Source organism: Macaca mulatta, chromosome 9 (genome assembly GCF_049350105.2).
Source record: "Macaca mulatta isolate MMU2019108-1 chromosome 9, T2T-MMU8v2.0, whole genome shotgun sequence".
In the NCBI taxonomy this organism is placed as follows: Eukaryota; Metazoa; Chordata; class Mammalia; order Primates; family Cercopithecidae; genus Macaca; species Macaca mulatta.
In genome coordinates, this window is record NC_133414.1 from 44,838,637 (window position 1) to 44,864,583 (window position 25,947).

Here is a 25,947-nt window from a genome sequence, read left to right on the forward strand (position 1 = left end):
AACTGCTTAGTGTTCTGTTAATTCATCTCACAGAGTTACATGTGTATTTCGTGGATCTCTTTGCTAGCCTTATTTCTGTGGAATCTGAGAACAGATATATCGGATCCCTTTGATAACTATAGGGCCAAAGGAAATATCCTCCGATAACAAAGAGAAAGAAGCTTTCTGAGAAACTTCTTTGTGTTCTGTGAAATCATCTCACAGAGTTACAGCTTTCCCCTCAGGAAGCCTTTCGATAAGACAGTTCTTGTGGAATTGGCAAAGTGATATTTGGAAGCCCCTAGAGGGCTATGGTGAAAAAGGAAATATCCTCACAGGAAATCTGGAAAGAAGCTTTCTGAGAAACTGCTTAGTGTTCTGTTAATTCATCTCACAGAGTTACGTGTGTATTTCGTGGATCTCTTTGCTAGCCTTATTTCTGTGGAATCTGAGAACAGATATTTCGGATCGCTCTGAAGACTATAGGGCCAAAGGAAATATCCTCCCATAACAAACAGAAAGAAGCTTTCTGAGAAACTTCTTTGTTTTCTGTGAAATCTTCTCACAGAGTTACAGCTTTCCCCTCAAGAAGCCTTTCGCTAAGACAGTTCTTGTGGAATTGGCAAAGTGATATTTGGAAGCCCATAGAGGGCTATGGTGAAAAAGGAAATATCCTCAGATGAAATCTGGAAAGAATCTTTCTGAGAAACTGCTTAGTGTTCTGTTAATTCATCTCACAGAGTTACATGTGTATTTCGTGGATCTCCTTGCTAGCCTTATTTCTGTGGAGTCTGAGAACAGGTATTTCGGATCCCATTGGAGACTATAGGGCCAAAGGAAATATCCTCCCATAACAAAGAGAAGGAAGCTTTCTGAGAAACTTCTTTGTGTTCTGTGAAATCATCTCACAGAGTTACATCTTTCCCCTCAAGAAGCCTTTCGCTAAGACAGTTCTTGTGGAATTGGCAAAGTGATATTTGGAAGCCCATAGAGGGCTATGGTGAAAAAGGAAATATCCTCAGATGAAATCTGGAAAGAATCTTTCTGAGAAACTGCTTAGTGTTCTGTTAATTCATCTCACAGAGTTACATGTGTATTTCGTGGATCTCTTTTCTAGCCTTATTTCTGTGGAATCTGAGAACAGATATTTCGGATCCCCTTGAAAACTATAGGGCCAAAGGAAGTATCCTCCGATAACAAAGAGAAAGAAGCTTTCTGAGAAACTTCTTTGTGTTCTGTGAAATCATCTCACAGAGTTACAGCTTTCCCCTCAAGAAGCCTTTCGCTAAGACAGTTCTTGTGGAATTGGCAAAGTGATATTTGGAAGCCCATAGAGGGCTATGGTGAAAAAGGAAATATCCTCAGATGAAATCTGGAAAGAAGCTTTCTGAGAAACTGCTTAGTGTTCTGTTAATTCATCTCACAGAGTTACATGTGTATTTCGTGGATCTCTTTGCTAGCCTTATTTCTGTGGAATCTGAGAACAGATATTTCGGATCCCTTTGAAAACTATAGGGCCAAAGGAAATATCCTCCCATAACAAAGAGAAAGAAGCTTTCTGAGAAACTTCTTTGTGTTCTGTGAAATCATCTCACAGAGTTACAGCTTTCCCCTCAAGAAGCCTTTCGCTAAGACAGTTCTTGTGGAATTGGCAAAGTGATATTTGGAAGCCCATAGAGGGCTATGGTGAAAAAGGAAATATTCTCAGATGAAATCTGGAAAGAAGCTTTCTGAGAAACTGCTTAGTGTTCTGTTAATTCATCTCACAGAGTTACATGTGCATTTCGTGGATCTCCTTGCTAGCCTTATTTCTGTGGAGTCTGAGAACAGATATTTCGGATCCCATTGGAGACTATAGGGCGAAAGGAAATATCCTCCGATAACAATGAGAAGGAAGCTTTCTGAGAAACTTCTTTGTGTTCTGTGAAATCATCTCACAGAGTTACAGCTTTCCGCTCAAGAAGCCTTTCGCTAAGACAGTTCTTGTGGAATTGGCAAAGTGATATTTGGAAGCCCATAGAGGGCTATGGTGAAAAAGGAAATATCCTCAGATGAAATCTGGAAAGAAGCTTTCTGAGAAACTGCTTAGTGTTCTGTTAATTCATCTCACAGAGTTACATGTGTATTTCGTGGATCTCTTTGCTAGCCTTATTTCTGTGGAATCTGAGAACAGATATTTCGGATCGCTCTGAAGACTATAGGGCCAAAGGAAATATCCTCCAATAACAAACAGAAAGAAGCTTTCTGAGAAACTTCTTTGTTTTCTTTGAAATCTTCTCACAGAGTTACAGCTTTCCCCTCAAGAAGCCTTTCGCTAAGACAGTTCTTGTGGAATTGGCAAAGTGATATTTGGAAGCCCATAGAGGGCTATGGTGAAAAAGGAAATATCCTCACAGGAAATCTGGAAAGAAGCTTTCTGAGAAACTGCTTAGTGTTCTGTTAATTCATCTCACAGAGTTACATGTGTATTTCGTGGATCTCTTTGCTAGCCTTATTTCTGTGGAATCTGAGAACAGATATATCGGATCCCTTTGAAAACTATAGGGCCAAAGGAAATATCCTCCGATAACAAAGAGAAAGAAGCTTTCTGAGAAACTTCTTTGTGTTCTGTGAAATCATCTCACAGAGTTACAGCTTTCCCCTCAGGAAGCCTTTCGATAAGACAGTTCTTGTGGAATTGGCAAAGTGATATTTGGAAGCCCCTAGAGGGCTATGGTGAAAAAGGAAATATCCTCACAGGAAATCTGGAAAGAAGCTTTCTGAGAAACTGCTTAGTGTTCTGTTAATTCATCTCACAGAGTTACGTGTGTATTTCGTGGATCTCTTTGCTAGCCTTATTTCTGTGGAATCTGAGAACAGATATTTCGGATCGCTCTGAAGACTATAGGGCCAAAGGAAATATCCTCCCATAACAAACAGAAAGAAGCTTTCTGAGAAACTTCTTTGTTTTCTGTGAAATCTTCTCACAGAGTTACAGCTTTCCCCTCAGGAAGCCTTTCGCTAAGACAGTTCTTGTGGAATTGGCAAAGTGATATTTGGAAGCCAATAGAGGGCTATGGTGAAAAAGGAAATATCCTCAGAGGAAATCTGGAAAGAATCTTTCTGAGAAACTGCTTAGTGTTCTATTAATTCATCTCACAGAGTTACATGTGTATTTCGTGGATCTCCTTGCTAGCCTTATTTCTGTGGAGTCTGAGAACAGGTATTTCGGATCCCATTGGAGACTATAGGGCCAAAGGAAATATCCTCCCATAACAAAGAGAAGGAAGCTTTCTGAGAAACTTCTTTGTGTTCTGTGAAATCATCTCACAGAGTTACATCTTTCCCCTCAAGAAGCCTTTCGCTAAGACAGTTCTTGTGGAATTGGCAAAGTGATATTTGGAAGCCCATAGAGGGCTATGGTGAAAAAGGAAATATCCTCAGATGAAATCTGGAAAGAATCTTTCTGAGAAACTGCTTAGTGTTCTGTTAATTCATCTCACAGAGTTACATGTGTATTTCGTGGATCTCTTTGCTAGCCTTATTTCTGTGGAATCTGAGAACAGATATTTCGGATCCCCCTGAAAACTATAGGGCCAAAGGAAGTATCCTCCGATAACAAAGAGAAAGAAGCTTTCTGAGAAACTTCTTTGTGTTCTGTGAAATCATCTCACAGAGTTACAGCTTTCCCCTCAAGAAGCCTTTCGCTAAGACAGTTCTTGTGGAATTGGCAAAGTGATATTTGGAAGCCCATAGAGGGCTATGGTGAAAAAGGAAATATCCTCAGATGAAATCTGGAAAGAAGCTTTCTGAGAAACTGCTTAGTGTTCTGTTAATTCATCTCACAGAGTTACATGTGTATTTCTTGGATCTCATTGCTAGCCTTATTTCTGTGGAATCTGAGAACAGATATTTCGGATCGCTCTGAAGACTACAGGGCCAAAGGAAATATTCTCCCATAACAAACAGAAAGAAGCTTTCTGAGAAACTTCTTCGTTTTCTGTGAAATCATCTCACAGAGTTACAGCTTTCCCCTCAAGAAGCCTTTCGCTAAGACAGTTCTTGTGGAATTGGCAAAGTGATATTTGGAAGCCCATAGAGGGCTGTGGTGAAAAAGGAAATATCCTCAGATGAAATCTGGAAAGAAGCTTTCTGAGAAACTGCTTAGTGTTCTGTTAATTCATCTCACAGAGTTACATGTGTATTTCGTGGATCTCTTTCCTAGCCTTATTTCTGTGGAATCTGAGAACAGATATTTCCGATCCCTTTGAAGACTATAGGGCCAAAGGAAATATCCTCCCATAACAAAGAGAAAGAAGCTTTCTGAGAAACTTCTTTGTGTTCTGTGAAATCATCTCACAGAGTTACAGCTTTCCGCTCAGGAAGCCATTCGCTAAGACAGTTCTTGTGGAATTGGCAAAGTGATAATTGGAAGCCCATAGAGGGCTATGGTGAAAAAGGAAATATCCTCAGATGAAATCTGGAAAGAAGCCTTCTGAGAAACTGCTTAGTGTTCTGTTAATTCATCTCACAGAGTTACATGTGTATTTCGTGGATCTCTTTGCTAGCCTTATTTCTGTGGAATCTGAGAACAGATATTTCGGATCGCTCTGAAGACTATAGGGCCAAAGGAAATATCCTCCGATAACAAAGAGAAAGAAGCTTTCTGAGAAACTTCTTCGTTTTCTGTGAAATCATCTCACAGAGTTACAGCTTTCCCCTCAAGAAGCCTTTCGCTAAGACAGTTCTTGTGGAATTGGCAAAGTGATATTTGGAAGCCCATAGAGGGCTGCGGTGAAAAAGGAATTATCCTCACATTAAATCTGGAAAGAAGCTTTCTGAGAAACTGCTTAGTGTTCTGTTAATTCATCTCACAGAGTTACATGTGTATTTCGTGGATCTCTTTGCTAGCCTTATTTCTGTGGAATCTGAGAACAGATATTTCCGATCCCTTTGAAGACTATAGGGCCAAAGGAAATATCCTCCCATAACAAAGAGAAAGAAGCTTTCTGAGAAACTTCTTTGTGTTCTGTGAAATCATCTCACAGAGTTACAGCTTTCCCCTCAAGAAGCGTTTCGCTAAGACCGTTCTTGTGGAATTGGCAAAGTGATATTTGGAAGCCCATAGAGGGCTAAGGTGAAAAAGGAAATATCCTCAGATGAAATCTGGAAAGAAGCTTTCTGAGAAACTGCTTAGTGTTCTGTGAATTCATCTCACAGAGTTACATGTGTATTTCGTGGATCTCCTTGCTAGCCTTATTTCTGTGGAGTCTGAGAACAGATATTTCGGATCCCATTGGAGACTATAGGGCCAAAGGAAATATCCTCCGATAACAAAGAGAAAGAAGCTTTCTGAGAAACTTCTTTGTGTTCTGTGAAATCATCTCACAGAGTTACAGCTTTCCCCTCAAGAAGCCTTTCGCTAAGACAGTTCTTGTGGAATTGGCAAAGTGATATTTGGAAGCCCATAGAGGGCTATGGTGAAAAAGGAAATATCCTCAGATGAAATCTGGAAAGAAGCTTTCTGAGAAACTGCTTAGTGTTCTGTTAATTCATCTGACAGAGTTACATGTGTATTTCGTGGATCTCTTTGCTAGCCTTATTTCTGTGGAATCTGAGAACAGATATTTCGGATCCCTTTGAAGACTATAGGGCCAAAGGAAATATCCTCCCATAACAAAGAGAAAGAAGCTTTCTGAGAAACTTCTTTGTGTTCTGTGAAATCATCTCACAGAGTTACAGCTTTCCCCTCAAGAAGCCTTTAGCTGAGACAGTTCTTGTGGAATTGGCAAAGTGATATTTGGAAGCCCATAGAGGGCTATGGTGAAAAAGGAAATATCCTCACAGGAAATCTGGAAAGAAGCTTTCTGAGAAACTGCTTAGTGTTCTGTTAATTCATCTCACAGAGTTACATGTGTATTTCGTGGATCTCTTTGCTAGCCTTACTTCTGTGGAATCTGAGAACAGATATTTCGGATCCCTTTGAAAACTATAGGGCCAAAGGAAATATCCTCCGATAACAAAGAGAAAGAAGCTTTCTGAGAAACTTCTTTGTGTTCTGTGAAATCATCTCACAGAGTTACAGCTTTCCGCTCAGGAAGCCTTTCGCTAAGACAGTTCTTGTGGAATTGGCAAAGTGATATTTAGAAGCCCATAGAGGGCTATGGTGAAAACGGAAATATCCTCAGATGAAATCTGGAAAGAAGCTTTCTGAGAAACTGCTTAGTGTTCTGTTAATTCATCTCACAGAGTTACATGTGTATTTCGTGGATCTCCTTGCTAGCCTTATTTCTGTGGAGTCTGAGAACAGATATTTCGGATCCCATTGGAGACTATAGGGCAAAAGGAAATATCCTCCGATAACAAAGAGAAGGAAGCTTTCTGAGAAACTTCTTTGTGTTCTGTGAAATCATCTCACAGAGTTACAGCTTTCCCCTCAAGAAGCCTTTCGCTAAGACAGTTCTTGTGGAATTGGCAAAGTGATATTTGGAAGCCCATAGAGGGCTATGGTGAAAAAGGAAATATCCTCATATGAAATCTGGAAAGAAGCTTTCTGAAAACTGCTTAGTGTTCTGTTAATTCATCTCACAGAGTTACATGTGTATTTCGTGGATCTCTTTGCTAGCCTTATTTCTGTGGAATCTGAGAACAGATATTTCGGATCCCTTTGAAGAGTATAGGGCCAAAGGAAATATCCTCCCATAACAAAGAGAAAGAAGCTTTCTGAGAAACTTCTTTGTGTTCTGTGAAATCATCTCACAGAGTTACAGCTTTCCGCTCAAGAAGCCTTTCGCTAAGACAGTTCTTGTGGAATTGGCAAAGTGATATTTGGAAGCCCATAGAGGGCTGTGGTGAAAAAGGAAATATCCTCAGATGAAATCTGGAAAGAAGCTTTCTGAGAAACTGCTTAGTGTTCTGTTAATTCATCTCACAGAGTTACATGTGTACTTCGTGGATCTCATTGCTAGCCTTATTTCTTTGGAATCTGAGAACAGATATTTCCGATCCCTTTGAAGACTATAGGGCCAAAGGAAATATCCTCCCATAACAAAGAGAAAGAAGCTTTCTGAGAAACTTCTTTGTGTTCTGTGAAATCATCTCACAGAGTTACAGCTTTCCCCTCAAGAAGCCTTTCGCTAAGACAGTTCTTGTGGAATTGGCAAAGTGATATTTGGAAGCCCATAGAGGGCTGTGGTGAAAAAGAAAATATCCTCAGATGAAATCTGGAAAGAAGCTTTCTGAGAAACTGCTTAGTGTTCTGTTAATTCATCTCACAGAGTTACATGTGTATTTCGTGGATCTCTTTGCTAGCCTGATTTCTGTGGAATCTCAGAACAGATATTTCGGATCCCTTTGAAGAGTATAGGGCCAAAGGAAATATCCTCCCATAACAAAGAGAAAGAAGCTTTCTGAGAAACTTCTTTGTGTTCTGTGAAATCATCTCACAGAGTTACAGCTTTCCGCTCAAGAAGCCTTTCGCTAAGACAGTTCTTGTGGAATTGGCAAAGTGATATTTGGAAGCCCATAGAGGGCTGTGGTGAAAAAGAAAATATCCTCAGATGAAATCTGGAAAGAAGCTTTCTGAGAAACTGCTTAGTGTTCTGTTAATTCATCTCACAGAGTTACATGTGTATTTCGTGGATCCCTTTGCTAGCCTTATTTCTGTGGAATCTGTGAACAGATATTTCGGATCGCTCTGAAGACTAGAGGGCCAAAGGAAATATCCTCCGATAACAAAGAGAAAGAAGCTTTCTGAGAAACTTCTTCGTTTTCTGTGAAATCATCTCACAGAGTTACAGCTTTCCCCTCATGAAGCCTTTCGCTAAGACAGTTCTTGTGGAATTGGCAAAGTGATATTTGGAAGCCCGTAGAGGGCTATGGTGGAAAAGGAAATATCCTCAGATGAAATCTGGAAAGAAGCTTTCTGAGAAACTGCTTAGTGTTCTGTTAATTCATCTCACAGAGTTACATGTGTATTTCGTGTATCTCTTTGCTAGCCTTATTTCTGTGGAATCTGAGAACAGATATTTCGGATCCCTTTGAAGAGTATAGGGCCAAAGGAAATATCCTCCCATAACAAACAGAAAGAAGCTTTCTGAGAAACTTCTTTGTGTTCTGTGAAATCATCTCACAGAGTTACAGCTTTCCGCTCAAGAAGACTTTCGCTAAGACAGTTCTTGTGAAATTGGCAAAGTGATATTTGGAAGCCCATAGAGGGCTGTGGTGAAAAAGGAAATATAATCAGATGAAATCTGGAAAGAATCTTTCTGAGAAACTGCTTAGTGTTCTGTTAATTCATCTCACAGAGTTACATGTGTATTTCGTGGATCTCTTTGCTAGCCTTATTTCTGTGGAATCTGAAAACAGATATTTCCGATCCCTTTGAAGACTATAGGGCCAAAGGAAATATCCTCCCATAACAAAGAGAAAGAAGCTTTCTGAGAAACTTCTTCGTTTTCTGTGAAATCATCTCACAGAGTTACAGCTTTCCCCTCAAGAAGCCTTTCGCTAAGACAGTTCTTGTGGAATTGGCAAAGTGATATTTGGAAGCCCATAGAGGGCTATGTTGAAAAAGGAAATATCCTCAGATGAAATCTGGAAAGAAGCTTTCTGAGAATCTGCTTGGTGTTCTGTTAATTCATCTCACAGAGTTACATGTGTATTTCGTGGATGTCTTTGCTAGCCTTATTTCTGTGGAGTCTGAGAACAGATATTTCGGATCCCATTGGAGACTATAGGGCCAAAGGAAATATCCTCCGATAACAAAGAGAAGGAAGCTTTCTGAGAAACTTCTTTGTGTTCTGTGAAATCATCTCACAGAGTTACAGCTTTCCCCTCAAGAAGCCTTTCGCTAAGACAGTTCTTGTGGAATTGGCAAAGTGATATTTGGAAGCACATAGAGGGCTATGGTGAAAAAGGAAATATCCTCAGATGAAATCTGGAAAGAAGCTTTCTGAGAAACTGCTTGGTGTTCTGTTAATTCATCTCACAGAGTTACATGTGTATTTCGTGGATCTCTTTGCTAGCCTTATTTCTGTGCAGTCTGAGAACAGATATTTCGGATCCCATTGGAGACTATAGGGCCAAAGGAAATATCCTCCGATAACAAAGAGAAGGAAGCTTTCTGAGAAACTTCTTTGTGTTCTGTGAAATCATCTCACAGAGTTACAGCTTTCCCCTCAAGAAGCCTTTCGCTAAGACAGTTCTTGTGGAATTGGCAAAGTGATATTTGGAAGCCCATAGAGGGCTATGCTGAAAAAGGAAATATCCTCACAGGAAATCTGGAAAGAAGCTTTCTGAGAAACTGCTTAGTGTTCTGTTAATTCATCTCACAGAGTTACATGTGTATTTCGTGGATCTCTTTGCTAGCCTTATTTCTGTGGAATCTGAGAACAGATATTTCGGATCGCTCTGAAGACTATAGGGCCAAAGGAAATATCCTCCCATAACAAACAGAAAGAAGCTTTCTGAGAAACTTCTTCGTTTTCTGTGAAATCATCTCACAGAGTTACAGCTTTCCCCTCAAGAAGCCTTTCGCTAAGACAGTTCTTGTGGAATTGGCAAAGTGATATTTGGAAGCCCATAGAGGGCTATGGTGAAAAAGGAAATATCCTCATATGAAATCTGGAAAGAAGCTTTCTGAAAACTGCTTAGTGTTCTGTTAATTCATCTCACAGAGTTACATGTGCATTTCGTGGATCTCTTTGCTAGCCTTATTTCTGTGGAATCTGAGAACAGATATTTCGGATCCCTTTGAGGAGTATAGGGCCAAAGGAAATATCCTCCCATAACAAAGAGAAAGAAGCTTTCTGAGAAACTTCTTTGTGTTCTGTGAAATCATCTCACAGAGTTACAGCTTTCCCCTCAAGAAGCCTTTCGCTAAGACAGTTCTTGTGGAATTGGCAAAGTGATATTTGGAAGCCCATAGAGGGCTATGGTGAAAAAGAAAATATCCTCAGATGATATCTGGAAAGAAGCTTTCTGAGAAACTGCTCAGTGTTCTGTAAATTCATCTCACAGAATTACATGTGTATTTCGTGGATCTCTTTGCTAGCCTTATTTCTGTGGAATCTGAGAACAGATATTTCGGATCCCTTTGAAAACTATAGGGCCAAAGGAAATATCCTCGGATAACAAAGAGAAAGAAGCTTTCTGAGAAACTTCTTTGTGTTCTGTGAAATCATCTCACAGAGTTACAGCTTTCCCCTCAAGAAGCCTTTCGCTGAGACAGTTCTTGTGGAATTGGCAAAGTGATATTTGGAAGCCCATAGAGGGCTATGGTGAAAAAGGAAATATCCTCACAGGAAATCTGGAAAGAAGCTTTCTGAGAAACTGCTTAGTGTTCTGTTAATTCATCTCACAGAGTTACATGTGTATTTCGTGGATCTCTTTGCTAGCCTTATTTCTGTGGAATCTGAGAACAGATATTTCGAATCCCTTTGAAAACTATAGGGCCAAAGGAAATATCCTCCGATAACAAAGAGAAAGAAGCTTTCTGAGAAACTTCTTTGTGTTCTGTGAAATCATCTCACAGAGTTACAGCTTTCCGCTCAGGAAGCCTTTCGCAAAGACAGTTCTTGTGGAATTGGCAAAGTGATATTTGGAAGCCCATAGAGGGCTATGGTGAAAAAGGAAATATCCTCAGATGAAATCTGGAAAGAAGCTTTCTGAGAAACTGCTTAGTGTTCTGTTAATTCATCTCACAGAGTTACATGTGTATTTCGTGGATCTCTTTGCTAGCCTTATTTCTGTGGAATCTGTGAACAGATATTTCGGATCGCTCTGAAGACTATAGGGCCAAAGGAAATATCCTCCGATAACAAAGAGAAAGAAGCTCTCTGAGAAACTTCTTCGTTTTCTGTGAAATCATCTCACAGAGTTACAGCTTTCCCCTCAAGAAGCCTTTAGCTGAGACAGTTCTTGTGGAATTGGCAAAGTGATATTTGGAAGCCCATAGAGGGCTATGGTGAAAAAGGAAATATCCTCACAGGAAATCTGGAAAGAAGCTTTCTGAGAAACTGCTTAGTGTTCTGTTAATTCATCTCACAGAGTTACATGTGTATTTCGTGGATCTCTTTGCTAGCCTTACTTCTGTGGAATCTGAGAACAGATATTTCGGATCCCTTTGAAAACTATAGGGCCAAAGGAAATATCCTCCGATAACAAAGAGAAAGAAGCTTTCTGAGAAACTTCTTTGTGTTCTGTGAAATCATCTCACAGAGTTACAGCTTTCCGCTCAGGAAGCCTTTCGCTAAGACAGTTCTTGTGGAATTGGCAAAGTGATATTTGGAAGCCCATAGAGGGCTATGGTGAAAAAGGAAATATCCTCAGATGAAATCTGGAAAGAAGTTTTCTGAGAAACTGCTTAGTGTTCTGTTAATTCATCTCACAGAGTTACATGAGTATTTCGTGGATCTCTTTGCTAGCCTTATTTCTGTGGAATCTGAGAACAGATATTTCGGATCGCTCTGAAGACTATAGGGCCAAAGGAAATATCCTCCGATAACAAAGAGAAAGAAGCTTTCTGAGAAACTTCTTCGTTTTCTGTGAAATCATCTCACAGAGTTACAGCTTTCCCCTCAAGAAGCCTTTCGCTAAGACAGTTCTTGTGGAATTGGCAAAGTGATATTTGGAAGCCCATAGAGGGCTGTGGTGAAAAAGGAAATATCCTCAGATGAAATCTGGAAAGAAGCTTTCTGAGAAACTGCTTAGTGTTCTGTTAATTCATCTCACAGAGTTACATGTGTATTTCGTGGATCTCTTTGCTAGCCTTATTTCTGTGGAATCTGAGAACAGATATTTCGGATCCCTTTGAAGAGTATAGGGCCAAAGGAAATATCCTCCCATAACAAAGAGAAAGAAGCTTTCTGAGAAACTTCTTTGTGTTCTGTGAAATCATCTCACAGAGTTACAGCTTTCCGCACAAGAAGCCTTTCGCTAAGACAGTTCTTGTGGAATTGGCAAAGTGATATTTGGAAGCCCATAGAGGGCTGTGGTGAAAAAGGAAATATCCTCAGATGAAATCTGGAAAGAAGCTTTCTGAGAAACTGCTTAGTGTTCTGTTAATTCATCTCACAGAGTTACATGTGTATTTCGTGGATCTCTTTGCTAGCCTTATTTCTGTGGAATCTGAGAACAGATATTTCCGATCCCTTTGAAGACTATAGGGCCAAAGGAAATATCCTCCCATAACAAAGAGAAAGAAGCTTTCTGAGAAACTTCTTTGTGTTCTGTGAAATCATCTCACAGAGTTACAGCTTTCCCCTCAAGAAGCCTTTCGCTAAGACAGTTCTTGTGGAATTGGCAAAGTGATATTTGGAAGCCCATAGAGGGCTATGGTGAAAAAGGAAATATCCTCAGATGAAATCTGGAAAGAAGCTTTCTGAGAAACTGCTAAGTGTTCTGTTAATTCATCTCACAGAGTTACATGTGTATTTCGTGGATCTCCTTGCTAGCCTTATTTCTGTGGAGTCTGAGAACAGGTATTTCGGATCCCATTGGAGACTATAGGGCCAAAGGAAATATCCTCCCATAACAAAGAGAAAGAAGCGTTCTGAGAAACTTCTTTGTGTTCTGTGAAATCATCTCACAGAGTTACAGCTTCACCCTCAAGAAGCCTTTCGCTAAGACAGTTCTTGTGGAATTGGCAAAGTGATATTTGGAAGCCCATAGAGGGCTATGGTGAGAAAGGAAATATCCTCAGATGAAATCTGGAAAGAATCTTTCTGAGAAACTCGTTAGTGTTCTGTTAATTCATCTCAGAGAGTTACATGTGTATTTCGTGGATCTCTTTGCTAGCCTTATTTCTGTGGAATCTGAGAACAGATATTTCGGATCCCTTTGAAAACTATAGGGCCAAAGGAAATATCCTCCGATAACAAAGAGAAAGAAGCTTTCTGAGAAACTTCTTTGTGTTCTGTGAAATCATCTCACAGAGTTACAGCTTTCCCCTCAAGAAGCCTTTCGCTGTGACAGTTCTTGTGGAATTGGCAAAGTGATATTTGGAAGCCCATAGAGGGCTATGGTGAAAAAGGAAATATCCTCACAGGAAATCTGGAAAGAAGCTTTCTGAGAAACTGCTTAGTGTTCTGTTAATTCATCTCACAGAGTTACATGTGTATTTCGTGGATCTCTTTGCTAGCCTTTTTTCTGTGGAATCTGAGTACAGATATTTCGGATCGCTCTGAAGACTATAGGGCCAAAGGAAATATCCTCCGATAACAAAGAGAAAGAAGCTTTCTGAGAAACTTCTTCGTTTTCTGTGAAATCATCTCACAGAGTTACAGCTTTCCCCTCAAGAAGCCTTTCGCTAAGACAGTTCTTGTGGAATTGGCAAAGTGATATTTGGAAGCCCATAGAGGGCTATGGTGAAAAAGGAAATATCCTCAGATGAAATCTGGAAAGAAGCTTTCTGAGAAACTGCTTAGTGTTCTGTTAATTCATCTCACAGAGTTACATGTGTATTTCGTGGATCTCTTTGCTAGCCTTATTTCTGTGGAATCTGAGAACAGATATTTCGGATCCCTTTGAAGAGTATTGGGACAAAGGAAATATCCTCCCATAACAAAGAGAAAGAAGCTTTCTGAGAAACTTCTTTGTGTTCTGTGAAATCATCTCACAGAGTTACAGCTTTCCGCACAAGAAGCCTTTCGCTAAGACAGTTCTTGTGGAATTGGCAAAGTGATATTTGGAAGCCCATAGAGGGCTGTGGTGAAAAAGGAAATATCCTCAGATGAAATCTGGAAAGAAGCTTTCTGAGAAACTGCTTAGTGTTCTGTTAATTCATCTCACAAAGTTACATGTGTATTTCGTGGATCTCTTTGCTAGCCTTATTTCTGTGGAAGCTGAGAACAGATATTTCCGATCCCTTTGAAGACTATAGGGCCAAAGGAAATATCCTCCCATAACAAAGAGAAAGACGCTTTCTGAGAAAATTCTTTGTGTTCTGTGAAATCATCTCACAGAGTTACAGCTTTCCCCTCAAGAAGCCTTTCGCTAAGACAGTTCTTGTGGAATTGGCAAAGTGATATTTGGAAGCCCATAGAGGGCTATGGTGAAAAAGGAAATATCCTCAGATGAAATCTGGAAAGAAGCTTTCTGATAAACTGCTAAGTGTTTTGTTAATTCATCTCACAGAGTTACATGTGTATTTCGTGGATCTCCTTGCTAGCCTTATTTCTGTGGAGTCTGAGAACAGGTATTTCGGATCCCATTGGAGACTATAGGGCCAAAGGAATTATCCTCCGATAACAAAGAGAAAGAAGCGTTCTGAGAAACTTCTTTGTGTTCTGTGAAATCATCTCACAGAGTTACAGCTTTACCCTCAAGAAGCCTTTCGCTAAGACAGTTCTTGTGGAATTGGCAAAGTGATATTTGGAAGCCCATAGAGGGCTATGGTGAGAAAGGAAATATCCTCAGATGAAATCTGGAAAGAATCTTTCTGAGAAACTGGTTAGTGTTCTGTTAATTCATCTCAGAGAGTTACATGTGTATTTCGTGGATCTCTTTGCTAGCCTTATTTCTGTGGAATCTGAGAACAGATATTTCGGATCCCTTTGAAAACTATAGGGTCAAAGGAAATATCCTCCGATAACAAAGAGAAAGAAGCTTTCTGAGAAACTTCTTTGTGTTCTGTGAAATCATCTCACAGAGTTACAGCTTTCCCCTCAAGAAGCCTTTCGCTGTGACAGTTCTTGTGGAATTGGCAAAGTGATATTTGGAAGCCCATAGAGGGCTATGGTGAAAAAGGAAATATCCTCACAGGAAATCTGGAAAGAAGCTTTCTGAGAAACTGCTTAGTGTTCTGTTAATTCATCTCACAGAGTTACATGTGTATTTCGTGGATCTCTTTGCTAGCCTTTTTTCTGTGGAATCTGAGAACAGATATTTCGGATCCCTTTGAAAACTATAGGGCCAAAGGAAATATCCTCCGATAACAAAGAGAAAGAAGCTTTCTGAGAAACTTCTTTGTGTTCTGTGAAATCATCTCACAGAGTTACAGCTTTCCGCTCAGGAAGGCTTTCGCTAAGACAGTTCTTGTGGAATTGGCAAAGTGATATTTGGAAGCCCATAGAGGGCTATGGTGGAAAAGGAAATATCCTCAGATGAAATCTGGAAAGAAGATTTCTGAGAAACTGCTTAGTGTTCTGTTAATTCATCTTACAGAGTTACATGTGTATTTCGTGTATCTCTTTGCTAGCCTTATTTCTGTGGAATCTGAGAACAGATATTTCGGATCCCTTTGAAGAGTATAGGGCCAAAGGAAATATCCTCCCATAACAAACAGAAAGAAGCTTTCTGAGAAACTTCTTTGTGTTCTGTGAAATCATCTCACAGAGTTACAGCTTTCCGCTCAAGAAGCCTTTCGCTAAGACAGTTCTTGTGAAATTGGCAAAGTGATATTTGGAAGCCCATAGAGGGCTGTGGTGAAAAAGGAAATATCCTCAGATGAAATCTGGAAAGAAGCTTTCTGAGAAACTGCTTAGTGTTCTGTTAATTCATCTCACAGAGTTACATGTGTATTTCGTGGATCTCTTTGCTAGCCCTATTTCTGTGGAATCTGAGAACAGATATTTCCGATCCCTTTGAAGACTATAGGGCCAAAGGAAATATCCTCCCATAACAAAGAGAAAGAAGCTTTCTGAGAAACTTCTTTGTGTTCTGTGAAATCATCTCACAGAGTTACAGCTTTCCCGTCAAGAAGCGTTTCGCTAAGACAGTTCTTGTGGAATTGGCAAAGTGATATTTGGAAGCCCATAGAGGGCTAAGGTGAAAAAGGAAATATCCTCAGATGAAATCTGGAAAGAAGCTTTCTGAGAAACTGCTTAGTGTTCTGTTAATTCATCTCACAGAGTTACATGTGTATTTCGTGGATCTCCTTGCTAGCCTTATTTCTGTGGAGTCTGAGAACAGATATTTCGGATCCCATTGGAGACTATAGGGCCAAAGGAAATATCCTCCGATAACAAAGAGAAAGAAGCTTTCTGAGAAACTTCTTTGTGTTCTGTGAAATCATCTCACAGAGTTACAGCTTTCCCCTCAAGAAGCCTTTCGCTAAGACAGTTCTTGTGGAATTGGCAAAGTGATATTTGGAAGCCCATAGAGGGCTATGGTGAAAAAGGAAATATCCTCAGATGAAATCTGGAAAGAATCTTTCTGAGAAACTGCTTAGTGTTCTGTTAATTCATCTGACAGAGTTACATGTGTATTTCGTGGATCTCTTTGCTAGCCTTATTTCTGTGGAATCTGAGAACAGATATTTCGGATCCCTTTGAAAACTATAGGGCCAAAGGAAATATCCTCCCATAACAAAGAGAAAGAAGCTTTCTGAGAAACTTCTTTGTGTTCTGTGAAATCATCTCACAGAGTTACAGCTTTCCCCTCAAGAAGCCTTTCGCTGAGACAGTTCTTGTGGAATTGGCAAAGTGATATTTGGAAGCCCATAGAGGGCTATGGTGAAAAAGGAAATATCCTCACAGGAAATCTGGAAAGAAGCTTTCTGAGAAACTGCTTAGTGTTCTGTTAATTCATCTCACAGAGTTACATGTGTATTTCGTGGATCTCTTTGCTAGCCTTACTTCTGTGGAATCTGAGAACAGATATTTCGGATCCCTTTGAAAACTATAGGGCCAAAGGAAATATCCTCCGATAACAAAGAGAAAGAAGCTTTCTGAGAAACTTCTTTGTGTTCTGTGAAATCATCTCACAGAGTTACAGCTTTCCGCTCAGGAAGCCTTTCGCTAAGACAGTTCTTGTGGAATTGGCAAAGTGATATTTGGAAGCCTATAGAGGGCTATGGTGAAAACGGAAATATCCTCAGATGAAATCTGGAAAGAAGCTTTCTGAGAAACTGCTTAGTGTTCTGTTAATTCATCTCACAGAGTTACATGTGTATTTCGTGGATCTCTTTGCTAGCCTTTTTTCTGTGGAATCTGAGAACAGATATTTCGGATCGCTCTGAAGACTATAGGGCCAAAGGAAATATCCTCCGATAACAAAGAGAAAGAAGCTTTCTGAGAAACTTCTTCGTTTTCTGTGAAATCATCTCACAGAGTTACAGCTTTCCCCTCAAGAAGCCTTTCGCTAAGACAGTTCTTGTGGAATTGGCAAAGTGATATTTGGAAGCCCATAGAGGGCTATGGTGAAAAAGGAAATATCCTCAGATGAAATCTGGAAAGAAGCTTTCTGAGAAACTGCTTAGTGTTCTGTTAATTCATCTCACAGAGTTACATGTGTATTTCGTGGATCTCTTTGCTAGCCTTATTTCTGTGGAATCTGAGAACAGATATTTCGGATCCCTTTGAAGAGTATAGGGCCAATGGAAATATCCTCCCATAACAAAGAGAAAGAAGCTTTCTGAGAAACTTCTTTGTGTTCTGTGAAATCATCTCACAGAGTTACAGCTTTCCGCTCAAGAAGCCTTTCGCTAAGACAGTTCTTGTGGAATTGGCAAAGTGATATTTGGAAGCCCATAGAGGGCTGTGGTGAAAAAGGAAATATCCTCAGATGAAATCTGGAAAGAAGCTTTCTGAGAAACTGCTTAGTGTTCTGTTAATTCATCTCACAGAGTTACATGTGTATTTCGTGGATCTCTTTGCTAGCCTTATTTCTGTGGAATCTGAGAACAGATATTTCCGATCCCTTTGAAGACTATAGGGCCAAAGGAAATATCCTCCCATAACAAAGAGAAAGAAGCTTTCTGAGAAACTTCTTTGTGTTCTGTGAAATCATCTCACAGAGTTACAGCTTTCCGCTCAAGAAGCCTTTCGCTAAGACAGTTCTTGTGGAATTGGCAAAGTGATATTTGGAAGCCCATAGAGGTCTATGGTGAAAAAGGACATACCCTCAGATGAAATCTGGAAAGAAGCTTTCTGAGAAACTGCTTAGTGTTCTGTTAATTCATCTCACAGAGTTACATGTGTATTTCGTGGATCTCCTTGCTAGCCTTATTTCTGTGGAGTCTGAGAACAGGTATTTCGGATCCCATTGGAGACTATAGGGCCAAAGGAAATATCCTCCGATAACAAAGAGAAAGAAGCGTTCTGAGAAACTTCTTTGTGTTCTGTGAAATCATCTCACAGAGTTACAGCTTTACCCTCAAGAAGCCTTTCGCTAAGACAGTTCTTGTGGAATTGGCAAAGTGATATTTGGAAGCCCATAGAGGGCTATGGTGAAAAAGGAAATATCCTCAGATGAAATCTGGAAAGAATCTTTCTGAGAAACTGGTTAGTGTTCTGTTAATTCATCTCAGAGAGTTACATGTGTATTTCGTGGATCTCTTTGCTAGCCTTATTTCTGTGGAATCTGAGAACAGATATTTCGGATCCCTTTGAAAACTATAGGGCCAAAGGAAATATCCTCCGATAACAAAGAGAAAGAAGCTTTCTGAGAAACTTCTTTGTATTCTGTGAAATCATCTCACAGAGTTACAGCTTTCCCCTCAAGAAGCCTTTCGCTGTGACAGTTCTTGTGGAATTGGCAAAGTGATATTTGGAAGCCCATAGAGGGCTATGGTGAAAAAGGAAATATCCTTACAGGAAATCTGGAAAGAAGCTTTCTGAGAAACTGCTTAGTGTTCTGTTAATTCATCTCACAGAGTTACATGTGTATTTCGTGGATCTCTTTGCTAGCCTTTTTTCTGTGGAATCTGAGAAAAGATATTTCGGATCCCTTTGAAAACTATAGGGCCAAAGGAAATATCCTCCGATAACAAAGAGAAAGAAGCTTTCTGAGAAACTTCTTTGTGTTCTGTGAAATCATCTCACAGAGTTACAGCTTTCCCCTGAGGAAGCCTTTCGCTAAGACAGTTCTTGTGGAATTGGCAAAGTGATATTTGGAAGCCCATAGAGGGCTATGGTGAAAAAGGAAATATCCTCAGATGAAATCTGGAAAGAAGCTTTCTGAGAAACTGCTTAGTGTTCTGTTAATTCATCCCACAGAGTTACATGTGTATTTCGGGGATCTCTTTGCTAGCCTTATTTCTGTGGAATCTGAGAACAGATATTTCGGATCCCTTTGAAAACTATAGGGCCAAAGGAAATATCCTCCGATAACAAAGAGAAAGAAGCTTTCTGAGAAACTTCTTTGTGTTCTGTGAAATCATCTCACAGAGTTACAGCATTCCCCTCAAGTAGCCTTTCGCTGAGACGGTTCTTGTGGAATTGGCAAAGTGATATTTGGAATCCCATAGTGGGCTATGGTGAAAAAGGAAATATCCTCACAGGAAATCTGGAAAGAAGCTTTCTGAGAAACTGCTTAGTGTTCTGTTAATTCATCTCACAGAGTTACATGTGTATTTCGTGGATCTCTTTGCTAGCCTTATTTCTGTGGAATCTGAGAACAGATATTTCGAATCCCTTTGAAAACTATAGGGCCAAAGGAAATATCCTCCGATAACAAAGAGAAAGAAGCTTTCTGAGAAACTTCTTTGTGTTCTGTGAAATCATCTCACAGAGTTACAGCTTTCGCCTCAGGAAGCCTTTCGCTAAGAGAGTTCTTGTGGAATTGGCAAAGTGATATTTGGAAGCCCATAGAGGGCTATGGTGAAAAAGGAAATATCCTCAGATGAAATCTGGAAAGAAGCTTTCTGAGAAACTGCTTAGTGTTCTGTTAATTCATCTCACAGAGTTACATGTGTATTTCGTGGATCTCTTTGCTAGCCTTCTTTCTGTGGAATCTGAGAACAGATATTTCGGATCGCTCTGAAGACTATAGGGCCAAAGGAAATATCCTCCGATAACAAAGAGAAAGAAGCTTTCTGAGAAACTTCTTCATTTTCTGTGAAATCATCTCACAGAGTTACAGCTTTCCCCTCAAGAAGCCTTTCGCTAAGACAGTTCTTGTGGAATTGGCAAAGTGATATTTGGAAGCCCATAGAGGGCTATGGTGAAAAAGGAAATATCCTCAGATGAAATCTGGAAAGAAGCTTTCTGAGAAACTGCTTAGTGTTCTGTTAATTCATCTCACCGAGTTACATGTGTATTTCGTGGATCTCTTTGCTAGCCTTATTTCTGTGGAATCTGAGAACAGATATTTCGGATCCCTTTGAAGAGTATAGGGCCAAAGGAAATATCCTCCCATAACAAAGAGAAAGAAGCTTTCTGAGAAACTTCTTTGTGTTCTGTGAAATCATCTCACAGAGTTACAGCTTTCCGCACAAGAAGCCTTTCGCTAAGACAGTTCTTGTGGAATTGGCAAAGTGATATTTGGAAGCCCATAGAGGGCTGTGGTGAAAAAGGAAATATCCTCAGATGAAATCTGGAAAGAAGCTTTCTGAGAAACTGCTTAGTGTTCTGTTAATTCATCTCACAGAGTTACATGTGTATTTCGTGGATGTCTTTGCTAGCCTTATTTCTGTGGAGTCTGAGAACAGATATTTCGGATCCCATTGGAGACTATAGGGCCAAAGGAAATATCCTCCGATAACAAAGAGAAGGAAGCTTTCTGAGAAACTTCTTTGTGTTCTGTGAAATCATCTCACAGAGTTACAGCTTTCCCCTCAAGAAGCCTTTCGCTAAGACAGTTCTTGTGGAATTGGCAAAGTGATATTTGGAAGCCCATAGAGGGCTATGCTGAAAAAGGAAATATCCTCAGATGAAATCTGGAAAGAATCTTTCTGAGAAACTGCTTAGTGTTCTGTTAATTCATCTCACAGAGTTACATGTGTATTTCGTGGATCTCTTTGCTAGCCTGATTTCTGTGGAATCTGAGAACAGATATTTCGGATCCCTTTGAAAACTATAGGGCCAAAGGAAATATCCTCCGATAACAACGAGAAAGAAGCTTTCTGAGAAACTTCTTTGTGTTCTGTGAAATCATCTCACAGAGTTACAGCTTTCCCCTCAAGAAGCCTTTCGCTAAGACAGTTCTTTTGGAATTGGCAAAGTGATATTTGGAAGCCCATAGAGGGCTATGGTGAAAAAGGAAATATCCTCAGATGAAATCTGGAAAGAAGCTTTCTGAGAAACTGCTTAGTGTTCTGTTAATTCATCTCACAGAGTTACATGTGTATTTCGTGGATCTCTTTGCTAGCCTTATTTCTGTGGAATCTGAGAACAGATATTTCAGATCCCTTTGAAAACTGTAGAGCCAAAGGAAATATCCTCCGATAACAAAGAGAAAGAAGCTTTCTGAGAAACTTCTTTGTGTTCTGTGAAATCATCTCACAGAGTTACAGCTTTCCGCTCAGGAAGCCTTTCGCTAAGACAGTTCTTGTGGAATTGGCAAAGTGATATTTGGAAGCCCATAGAGGGCTATGGTGAAAAAGGAAATATCCTTACAGGAAATCTGGAAAGAAGCTTTCTGAGAAACTGCTTAGTGTTCTGTTAATTCATCTCACAGAGTTACATGTGTATTTCGTGGATCTCTTTGCTAGCCTTTTTTCTGTGGAATCTGAGAAAAGATATTTCGGATCCCTTTGAAAACTATAGGGCCAAAGGAAATATCCTCCGATAACAAAGAGAAAGAAGCTTTCTGAGAAACTTCTTTGTGTTCTGTGAAATCGTCTCACAGAGTTACAGCTTTCCGCTGAGGAAGCCTTTCGCTAAGACAGTTCTTGTGGAATTGGCAAAGTGATATTTGGAAGCCCATAGAGGGCTATGGTGAAAAAGGAAATATCCTCAGATGAAATCTGGAAAGAAGCTTTCTGAGAAACTGCTTAGTGATCTGTTAATTCATCCCACAGAGTTACATGTGTATTTCGGGGATCTCTTTGCTAGCCTTATTTCTGTGGAATCTGAGAACAGATATTTCGGATCCCTTTGAAAACTATAGGGCCAAAGGAAATATCCTCCGATAACAAAGAGAAAGAAGCTTTCTGAGAAACTTCTTTGTGTTCTGTGAAATCATCTCACAGAGTTACAGCATTCCCCTCAAGAAGCCTTTCGCTGAGACGGTTCTTGTGGAATTGGCAAAGTGATATTTGGAAGCCCATAGAGGGCTATGGTGAAAAAGGAAATATCCTCACAGGAAATCTGGAAAGAAGCTTTCTGAGAAACTGCTTAGTGTTCTGTTAATTCATCTCACAGAGTTACATGTGTATTTCGTGGATCTCTTTGCTAGCCTTATTTCTGTGGAATCTGAGAACAGATATTTCGGATCCCTTTGAAAACTATAGGGCCAAAGGAAATATCCTCCGATAACAAAGAGAAAGAAGCTTTCTGAGAAACTTCTTTGTGTTCTGTGAAATCATCTCACAGAGTTACATCTTTCCGCTCAGGAAGCCTTTCGCTAAGACAGTTCTTGTGGAATTGGCAAAGTGATATTTGGAAGCCCATAGAGGGCTATGCTGAAAAAGGAAATATCCTCAGATGAAATCTGGAAAGAAGCTTTCTGAGAAACTGCTTAGTGTTCTGTTAATTCATCTCACAGTGTTACATGTGTATTTCGTGGATCTCTTTGCTAGCCTTATTTCTGTGGAATCTGAGAACAGATATTTCGGATCGCTCTGAAGACTATAGGGCCAAAGGAAATATCCTCCGATAACAAAGAGAAAGAAGCTTTCTGAGAAACTTCTTCATTTTCTGTGAAATCATCTCACAGAGTTACAGCTTTCCCCTCAAGAAGCCTTTCGCTAAGACAGTTCTTGTGGAATTGGCAAAGTGATATTTGGAAGCCCATAGAGGTCTATGGTGAAAAAGGAAATATCCTCAGATGAATTCTGGAAAGAAGCTTTCTGAGAAACTGCTTAGTGTTGTGTTAATTCATCTCACCGAGTTACATGTGTATTTCGTGGATCTCTTTGCTAGCCTTATTTCTGTGGAATCTGAGAACAGATATTTCGGATCCCTTTGAAGAGTATAGGGCCAAAGGAAATATCCTCCCATAACAAAGAGAAAGAAGCTTTCTGAGAAACTTCTTTGTGTTCTGTGAAATCATCTCACAGAGTTACAGCTTTCCGCACAAGAAGCCTTTCGCTAAGACAGTTCTTGTGGAATTGGCAAAGTGATATTTGGAAGCCCATAGAGGGCTGTGGTGAAAAAGGAAATATCCTCAGATGAAATCTAGAAAGAATCTTTCTGAGAAACTGCTTAGTGTTCTGTTAATTCATCTCACAGAGTTACATGTGTATTTCGTGGATCTCTTTGCTAGCCTGATTTCTGTGGAATCTGAGAACAGATATTTCGGATCCCTTTGAAAACTATAGGGCCAAAGGAAATATCCTCCGATAACAAAGAGAAAGAAGCTTTCTGAGAAACTTCTTTGTGTTCTGTGAAATCATCTCACAGAGTTACAGCATTCCGCTCAGGAAGCCTTTCGCTAAGACAGTTCTTGTGGAATTGGCAAAGTGATATTTGGAAGCCCATAGAGGGCTATGGTGAAAAAGGAAATATCCTCAGATGAAATCTGGAAAGAAGCTTTCTGAGAAACTGCTTAGTGTTCTGTTAATTCATCTCACAGAGTTACATGTGTATTTCGTGGATGTCTTTGCTAGCCTTATTTCTGTGGAGTCTGAGAACAGATATTTCGGATCCCATTGGAGACTATAGGGCCAAAGGAAATATCCTCCGATAACAAAGAGAAGGAAGCTTTCTGAGAAACTTCTTTGTGTTCTGTGAAATCATCTCACAGAGTTACAGCTTTCCCCTCAAGAAGCCTTTCGCTAAGACAGTTCTTGTGGAATTGGCAAAGTGATATTTGGAAGCCCATAGGGGGCTATGCTGAAAAAGGAAATATCCTCAGATGAAATCTAGAAAGAATCTTTCTGAGAAACTGCTTAGTGTTCTGTTAATTCATCTCACAGAGTTACATGTGTATTTCGTGGATCTCTTTGCTAGCCTTTTTTCTGTGGAATCTGAGAACAGATATTTCGGATCCCTTTGAAAACTATAGGGCCAAAGGAAATATCCTCCGATAACAAAGAGAAAGAAGCTTTCTGAGAAACTTCTTTGTGTTCTGTGAAATCATCTCACAGAGTTACAGCTTTCCCCTCAAGAAGCCTTTCGCTAAGACAGTTCTTTTGGAATTGGCAAAGTGATATTTGGAAGCCCATAGAGGGCTATGGTGAAAAAGGAAATATCCTCACAGGAAATCTGGAAAGAAGCTTTCTGAGAAATTGCTTAGTGTTCTGTTAATTCATCTCACAGAGTTACATGTGTATTTCGTGGATCTCTTTGCTAGCCTTATTTCTGTGGAATCTGAGAACAGATATTTCAGATCCCTTTGAAAACTATAGAGCCAAAGGAAATATCCTCCGATAACAAAGAGAAAGAAGCTTTCTGAGAAACTTCTTTGTGTTCTGTGAAATCATCTCACAGAGTTACAGCTTTCCGCTCAGGAAGCCTTTCGCTAAGACAGTTCTTGTGGAATTGGCAAAGTGATATTTGGAAGCCCATAGAGGGCTATGGTGAAAAAGGAAATATCCTCACAGGAAATCTGGAAAGAAGCTTTCTGAGAAACTGCTTAGTGTTCTGTTAATTCATCTCACAGAGTTACATGTGTATGTCGTGGATCTCTTTGCTAGCCTTATTTCTGTGGAATCTGAGAACAGATATTTCGGATCCCTTTGAAGAGTATAGGGCGAAAGGAAATATCCTCCCATAACAAAGAGAAAGAAGCTTTCTGAGAAACTTCTTTGTGTTCTGTGAAATCATCTCACAGAGTTACAGCTTTCCGCTCAAGAAGCCTTTCGCTAAGACAGTTCTTGTGGAATTGGCAAAGTGATATTTGGAAGCCCATAGAGGGCTGTGGTGAAAAAGGAAATATCCTAAGATGAAATCTGGAAAGAAGCTTTCTGAGAAACTGCTTAGTGTTCTGTTAATTCATCTCACAGAGTTACATGTGTATTTCGTGGATCTCTTTGCTAGCCTTATTTCTGTGGAATCTGAGAACAGATATTTCGGATCCCATTGATGACTATAGGGCCAAAGGAAATATCCTCCCAAAACAAAGAGAAAGAAGCTTTCTGAGAAACTTCTTTGTGTTCTGTGAAATCATCTCACAGAGTTACAGCTTTCCGCTCAAGAAGCCTTTCGCTAAGACAGTTCTTGTGGAATTGGCAAAGGGATATTTGGAAGCCCATAGAGGGCTATGGTGAAAAAGGAAATATCCTCAGATGAAATCTGGAAAGAAGCTTTCTGAGAAACTGCTTAGTGTTCTGTTAATTCATCTCACAGAGTTACATGTGTATTTCGTGGATCAATTTGCTAGCCTTATTTCTGTGTAATCTGAGAACAGATAATTCGGATCCCTTTGAAAACTATAGGGCCAAAGGAAATATCCTCCGATAACAAAGAGAAAGAAGCTTTCTGAGAAACTTCTTTGTGTTCTGTGAAATCATATCACAGAGTTACAGCTTTCCCCTCAAGAAGCCTTTCGCTAAGACAGTTCTTGTGGAATTGGCAAAGTGATATTTGGAAGCCCATAGAGGGCTATGGTGAAAAAGGAAATATCCTCAGATGAAATCTGGAAAGAAGCTTTCTGAGAAACTGCTTAGTGTTCTGTTAATTCACCTCACAGAGTTACATGTGTATTTCGTGGATCTCTTTGCTAGCCTTATTTCTGTGGAGTCTGAGAACAGATATTTCGGATCCCTTTGGAGACTATAGGGCCAAAGGAAATATCCTCCGATAACAAAGAGAAGGAAGCTTTCTGAGAAACTTCTTTGTGTTCTGTGAAATCATCTCACAGAGTTACAGCTTTCCCCTCAAGAAGCCTTTCGCTAAGACAGTTCTTGTGGAATTGGCAAAGTGATATTTGGAAGCCCATAGAGGGCTATGGTGAAAAAGGAAATATCCTCACAGGAAATCTGGAAAGAAGCTTTCTGAGAAACTGCTTAGTGTTCTGTTAATTCATCTCACAGAGTTACATGTGTATTTCGTGGATCTCTTTGCTAGCCTTATTTCTGTGGAATCTGAGAACAGATATTTCAGATCCCTTTGAAAACTATAGAGCCAAAGGAAATATCCTCCGATAACAAAGAGAAAGAAGCTTTCTGAGAAACTTCTTTGTGTTCTGTGAAATCATCTCACAGAGTTACAACTTTCCGCTCAG